The following is an 8,011-nucleotide window of genomic DNA, read 5'->3' as shown; positions in this document are numbered from 1 at the left end:
CAAGATGTTGCTACTTGTTCGTTAAATGAGACAATCAAAAATTACAATTTCACTTCTACGAAACGCTCTGTAGAGCTTCAGATACAGCAGTTCTTCCACTCTTAGCATTATTTTAACATGATGACTGCAGAGATAGAAAATTCACTGCTACAGAAGCAAAATATGAGTTATCTTGTTTCTCCAAAACACACGATTCCATGAAAAAACAAAACAAGAAAAAGATATATTGATATTCTTCGTAGATCATAACATAGAGAAACATCTCATCTTAAACAAGCATTATTCCACAAWGAGATGCATTGTGGGCAAGTCACTGCATACTCACAATGATGTAAAAATAAAAAGATGGAGATTAGGGAAAAGGTAGGGAAAAGGATAAATACAATATTACTTAATTATCATATTCTGCTCAGATTCAGAAGCTCATTCTTAATTCCTTGTAACTGGCTCCAGATTAAATCAGTTCATCAACATACATGCGTGAGGTTTTAGATGAACTATACAAACTCAGATTCCGTGAGTTTTTTAAACAAATCATTTTAACAGGTGAACTTTTAAAACCATATGTTTGATGGGCAACCCTAAGGCTAACCAAAGAAACACCTAATATTTTTACTTTATGTAGTTCTAACGTTTACATATAATGCATTATATGTAGTCATTTGAAGGACATCCTAGGTAAGATTGATATCATCTGATTATTAGTATATACGAGCAGGTGTTTTTTAGGTTAAGGATGTTAACCTGGATGTTGTCCAGCTTTCTGTTACAGTCAGCAGCTATCTAGTAAACGTCTAGATAGCAATTTTTTCTGTACTTAGAATAGACATCTACATTTATCTACATACTCAGCTAAATAGTTCTTCAACTATTCCCTATCGACTATAACGAGAAATTATAGAATTATAGAATCAGTAAGGTTGGAAGGGACCTCTGGAGATCATCTAGTCCAACCCCCTTGCTCAGCAGGGTCACCTAGAGCATGTTACACAGGGTTGCATCCAGGCGGGCCTTGAAGATCTCCAGAGAAGGAGACTCCACAACCTCTCTGGGCAACCTGTGCCAGGGCTCCATCACTCTCACAGGGAAGAAATTCCCCCTCATGGTCAGGCAGAACTTCCTGTGCTTCAGTTTCTGCCCATTGCCTCTTGTCCTGTCACTTGGGACAACTGAAAAGAGTTTGTCCCCGTCCCCTTGACACCCTCCCTTCAGGTACTTATAGACATTGATAAGATCCCCCCTCAGTCTTCTCTCCCCCAGGCTGAACAGGCCCAGCTCTCGCAGCCGTTCCTCATAGGGYAGGTGCTCCAGCCCTCTGACCATCTTCGTAGCCCTACGCTGGACTCTCTCCAGTAGCTCCATGTCAAATGCATGCAGCACGCTTGCAGACACACATGGTAAACACCAAAGCTGAACTTTGGTCACTTACATAGATAATACCGCTTCTTCAGCTAACATATTAGGGTTGGACAAAGCCAGCTAAAGGGTTTTTAGCTATGAGGCAAACTTGAATTTTAAGTGACATGAATGACTTGCTACTCTTTCTACCAGGGGGATGAGGTAGCTATTGCTGTGGGGAAGGACTGCCCTTGCCTCCAGCAGTAACCTCCTTTGCAGAGTTCTCCATAGCTATATGGAATTGAAACTTCCTTTAAAGAAATTGATTTTTCCACAAAAACATTTAATATTTTTTTCTGTTTATACCAGTTCAGGATGGGAAGAAGTTTCGCACATATCAGAATTTCCTGTTGGACAGACATACCACTTTTTCTCCTTATTTTATAGCTTTCGCCAGAATGACATCTGGAATGTTTTGGTCTGTCTGCTTTACCTCCTTCATGCCTACAGAGTACTTTTCTTTATGTCCAGCAATTTGCACTTTTCCCCCTTCAGTTTTCTTATTTGCATCTTCTAAAATGTTAAATCTTTAGAAAGATTTAACATGGAGCTTGATTTGAGTTTTTCTCCCATTTCTGAAAAAAAAGTAAGTCACTTTTAAAATCTTGCTGCTATCACACATAGCCTGTTGTATATCAACAAATTGTATTTTTGGTTGATTCCAAAAAAAGTAGTGTCAGCAGCTGGGTCCAGAAGATATCCTTAATTTTTCTGTTTTTATTTGACAGCATGGTGTAGAGCATAAAATATTTATAACATCTATTGCTCTTACATTTGTTCTTCTACTCTAATATATCTCCATTTCAAATTAACAGTTTGGTCTGAGGCTTTAATCTACAAACATCAGTTTTTGTGATTACTTTAGCTCTGCTCTAGTTATGCTTTCTGTTCCCAGCAAAATTTAAAATCTCTTCTCCCACATGCAGCTTCTTCTGGGATTTTCAAAAAAASCTTTGACAGTCTTAATCCCATAGAATGGTATTGAAAAGCTCAGTTTTCCTCAATTTTTCTTTCAGAGTGTCTAAGCTCATTGTTTTCCTACTCAAGCCCASAGAAGACAGCAGGTATAGATATACTGAGGATGGGCTGTAAGCCTTCCATTAGCACTGCAGTGTCACGGTGTGCAGCTGTGGCCACTATTTTGTCCCTCCAGCTCTACACCACTACTATGAGCAGGTCACAACCTGACTTGACAAACATTTTAATATTATTTAACAGTTTTTGGAGCAAAGCCAATAGAGACCATTAAAACACCAGCAATCACCAGTACCTGTACTACCTTCCTACCGCGGAGAAGGTAGAGAAATGGTAGAAAAAATATACTAAAGTTGATAACATCAAACACTTTGTATTTACTTCCTCTTCCCTGAAAACAAACAGCATCAGCCACCTTTGCAACCAGCACTAGCCCATTCCCTCCTACCGGAACATCTCAGCAAAACTCTTCTCGTCCAGCCAGCTCCCTCCCTTCTTTGTCTCTTCCCTCTTTTCATTACTTTCTCGCCCTTGGGGAAGGAGCCATAGGAGGGAGGGCTGCACARCATGTGCTCTCCAAACAGCAATCCACCCCTTTGACATTGGTTGTCCTGCTTGGTCCATATATTCAGAGCCTTTCCTGCTCTCCTCATCCCGAGGAAACAGTGTTCTGGAGACCTTAATTCATAAAGAACTTAAGCATTTAACATTCATGTCAGTGTACTTTATGCATATGCTTAAAGTTAAGCAGAAGCTTAAATAATAGAAGTGGTTTTCAAAATCAGGGTCAAATTCTGGCAGAGGATTATGTATTGGCAGTGTAAGTTCTTCCTCACAAAGAGCTATATAAGTCCCTTTACAGGCCCAAATTCTAAAGCACTGGGGCCAAAATCATCCCTGGAATTACACTGGTTAAGCTTCCAAAAACAATTCTGCAAAGAAAACAGTCTGTAAACCCAGCAGATGATTTTGATTAATAAGAATACGTTCCTAAAAGTAAATTTACAGAGACTTTTTAAAAGCCCTACAGTGCTATTAACTAGTAAAACAAAATGTAAAAAAAAGACACCTTCTAAGATAACATACACACTTATGGTTACAAATTACCTGACAGCTTTTTCAGAAGAAATTAGCTGGCCCTAAGCAGCGAGATGCTGTGGAGTGGTACCCATAAGTGTGTTTTGTCTTTGCTATCTGATTTCTGGAAACATTTTTGGAGGTTACATTGCTTGAGGCAGCCAAATCACCCCTAATTTAGAAGCAAGCATGAGATTAAATAAGCTTTCTCTAAAAGTCTCCATTTCTTCTCTTCTCAGCCCCTTTTGTTATCTCTGCTTCACATTTGCAGCACCTTCCAGATGCCTGTGTGTGTGTTCAAGAGTTTTCATTATCATGAGTGCTGTTATTTTTGAGGCACTACTTTTTATGAATAAAGAATCCTAAGGAGATAGAGTTTGTGCCAACCCACCATCTCCCTCCTAGTAAAAAAAAATCAGCTTAAATAACCTGGCATTTTTATATGACCTTGTAGGTTTTGAGTAGTTTTGTGGGGAGAATGGGAACAGAGTTCCATTTATTTGCAACTATTTAAAATTTAATTACATTTCAGTGAAGACTTGCAGAAGGCTTGTTGACTGAAGGACAATAAAAAAGACACAAAATTAACAAGAATAATGAGAAAAGCACAGGCTTTCACAATTCTTTTTCAATCTCTTCCCTTCCTCTAAGATATTTTCCTTTCTTGATTGCCCTATTTACCTCAGAAACACAATCACATTAGTACTGCAATGTCATAAGTCTCCTTGCTGCTGCCACGTACCCCCAAACCCACTTTCATAGTTTGCCTATAACAGCCTCCTTTTTTCCTTTCCCCTATTTATTCCAGTTCCTCTTCGCTTTTATGAGAAAGAGATTTCATTGTTTTGCTTTGACTTTCCTTGTACAACCTAAAACCAGCTAATCGATTGAGCCCTTAGGGAAAATACCAGATTTCCTAATTTTTTGATTCATACACAGTCATAGGCTAGGGTATGTGCCTTGCAGCTCAGTAATAAAAAGACCATCCAAGAGAGCTACAGACGTGATCAGGGGCTGCCCAGAGGACTTTGAAAAGTGAAGCACTAACAAAGCTGAGTTACCAGATGAAAGGGTAGTTTAAGGATCACAATTCTGGATTTACATGACCAAATTGTGCCTCAACTATGTGCTAGACTACCAATATACCAACARGTGTGGACAAATCTCCTCTCACTCTGCCAGCAATGACCCCAGAAGTAGGAATGCAAGAGAAAGCTGCACAGGCTGATACAAGCCAGCTCATGCCCAAACACAGTCTGGCAGCATTAGTCCAATGCTGCACCTGAACTAACGAGCTTGGCCAAGGACTTGCTACCTTGGATGCATCAACAGACTAACACAGCTGGACTCCATCTGGATCCAAGCCCCTATCTCCACATAAGTCCATACTTGCCACAGCTGCGTGGACCTAGGCTTCAAATCTTTGCTAGATAAGACCTGCACTCCCTCAATGTCAAACTCTAAACGCGTTTGTCTGCTAAGCAGTAGAAATACACACGCCTTATAAAGCAGTGAGGAAAAGAATAGGTGAACAAGAGACATTTCAGACTGGAAGGGTAATGGAAGGGTACACCAGACAGCAGGAAAAAGAGAGAAAAAAGAAAAAAAGTGACAATCTTTGAGGAACAGCCACAAAGGCAGACAGGGAATTGTCTGCAGACTGCTGATGCCACTTGTTGTCATTCAGAAAAATACAAATATAATGTTTGAAATTACAGGCAAGCCCTCTATTGCCAAAAAGAAAATCAGCTCTGACTTTGCACACACACACAAAAAGCTGCAGCTTATGTTTAATTTATTGTATTTTTTTAGTTTCCAAGGGAACAGAACATATAGTGATTGAAAGCACATGTTGCTAAATTGATGCACTGGAAAAATCCCAAGTGGCTTAATGTCACGCAGCCTAATTTAATTTGCATTAATAGTACAGTTTGCCAAAAACATTGCTGGTAGTGTGAGGTTTGGTGAGTGTGCTACTGCAAAAGGCAAAGGGAAACTGTATTAACATTTTAACATAACATTTTAATGTTGACTCACTTGAAAGTATACCCAAGGTCCAGATCTCCAGAAATCCTTAGGTGCCTAAATGCCACTATGTTCAAATCTTCGAGAGTCAGAGTCTGTCTTGCTCTATCAGTGTGTCTATGTTTTGAATAATCTTAAAGAAATATAATAGAGGCATTTAAAGAGTTTGTTATAGTGAACTCATTTGAGCTATGCTGCTGTTTTCAGTGCTATTTCCTATACTTCTAACAACCTAAAATATAAAACTGGTAATACCCAAGGATTAGGGATTAACAGAGACTGTGCATATATTAAAATGAAGGTCAGGAGGAAAGCTGTTAACATCAAGATTCATACTGTTGTGCTGACATGTGAAGCTCTAAGCTCAGTGACAAATGAGCAAATCTGCAGAGCTCAAACGCTCTAAGAAGCACTACAACTTGCAGGAATAAAAAGAAGTAGCAATAGTTGGTGGCTCCCTCCACAGACTATAAGGACACGAATGAATAAGTAATCCATCACGTCGGAATGAAATTTAAGAAGTCAAGAAATAAATTAAGACACAACAAATGAGGTATATCACGTAAAACAAGAAAGCATAAGGACATTGTTACTAGGCGGGAAAGGCCTATTCCGCTGTTCAGCAGTGGAACAGAATTATTGACAAAAAAGACTAGAGCATTTAGTGTCTTTTTGCATTACTTTTCATTAACAAAAAATACTGAAATCAACAGAGAAGACAGATTTAAATGGAGATGGGATGGCTTATGCATGTGCAAATTACCAAGAACAAGTAAATTGTATTTGTTATCCCCAACAAGCTGCCCAATAAAATGCACAGTCCATTGGAAGTTCTCTCTAATAACTCAAAGTGAATGGCTGAAGAGAGGGCAAATATGGTGCCTGTGTTTAAAAGGTGGGGAAACAGAAAGTGTGGAGTTTCTGCTTAAATTCAATTGCCAGGAAAATATTGGAACAAATAATCAAACTATTCATGTGCATCTACAAGAAAACAGAAAAGACTAACAACCTATATGGATGTATCAAGAGTGAAAAATCTGGGGGTCAGGCAAAAGAACGTATGTGCTCTACACCTGGACTTGACCTTAATCTATTCAGAAACCTGCGCAAGCGAGTTAGATGATGATATATGCTTACTAAATCTATATCTGACATAAGGATGGGAGGATCTGTAAGTACGTTGGAGGGCAGACTCCAAACAGATGTGAACAAATGAAAGTCATGATTTGAAAAAAGGGCGCTATTCAATAGGGATAAGTCTGAAGCTCTGCATATAAACTGAAATAATCCATTGCATGAATAAAGAATAGGTAAAAACAAGCTAGGAAACAGTTCTGCAAAAAGGCTTGGAGGGGAGAGGGATTAACAGAGGATCAGTCAACAGCTTCAGACTGTTATGAAAAGGGCAAACACCATACTGGTAAATAAATAGAGATATAGCTTGTAAGACATCTCACATAATCCTTCAGCATTAGTCAGGATTACAATACTATGCTCAGTTTCTAGCAACAAGGCCTTAACATCACTTTGAGCAATGCACCAGAATTCATTGCCTGGGGCGGTTGTGAAGTTTCTGCCAGTCTCCGAGATCCGGGCAGACAAGCATCTGTCACAAATGCCTAAGATATATCTATTTAGCATTCTGAGCTGTGTGTGTGTGTGTGTGTGTGTAGGTAGATCACATTCCTGGGTCTAAATTTAAGTGGGGAAATTAGCATGACTAGCCAAAAAAACAATGAAGTGCAATATTAGGAAAGTTGTTATAGTAATTGGACAGTAAATACGTTAAAACTTAAACATTAGTGTCTAAGAGTGCCATATGGTGCATAAAATGCACCAATAAGCTTGTAGAAAGGCAATCCAGAAACTAGAAGGCCRTCCTTGCTCATCTTCCCCACTCTGCATCTCCTCAGATGACACTGTTGAGGTACAGCACCAGATCTGGTCCACCACCACCATTATTTATACACCATACTGCATATACTAAAGTCCCATCAGTAAACCTTTCAAACTGCAGGAGGATTGCAGTAGCTGGCCTGTTTTTACTGGCATGAGACAAACTCTCCTGATCTAGGAGAAGAACATGGGCTAGCTTGTTTTCAAAGTCCACAGTAAGGCACATGCCAGAAGTGGAGGAGAAAACTGTTGCTCAGAATCACAGTTCACTCCTTGTTCCACGGGAGAAATAACCTACTTCCCTTCCACACTGCTTCCACGTCTGCTCAAATGCAACTGTCACAGCAGCAAGTAACACATGTTGCTCTAACTGATCTCTGAGCTTATTTCTGTGTATACGCGTGTCCCAGTACAGATTCCACACATGTATTTTTGAATCCTATACTCCCTGGAACAGGTATCCTAACAGAGTCACCCACACTGGGAGAGAAAAAAAGGTCCTACCTACATGTGTTCCTTCTTGGAGTGAAGCACACTGTGCTTAGTCCATACAAGGGCGGTAGCAACAACTTGTGCCCCATCTTCAGGCACAGAGTGAAAGAACAGTCACGTCCTGACATTACACAAATATGTTCACGGT

Source organism: Rhea americana, unplaced genomic scaffold (genome assembly GCF_003343005.1).
Source record: "Rhea americana isolate MKP2758 unplaced genomic scaffold, rheAme1 scaffold_13, whole genome shotgun sequence".
Lineage (NCBI taxonomy): Eukaryota > Metazoa > Chordata > Aves > Rheiformes > Rheidae > Rhea > Rhea americana.
The sequence above is the reverse complement of the archived record's forward strand: the minus strand, read 5'-3'. Positions refer to the sequence as shown.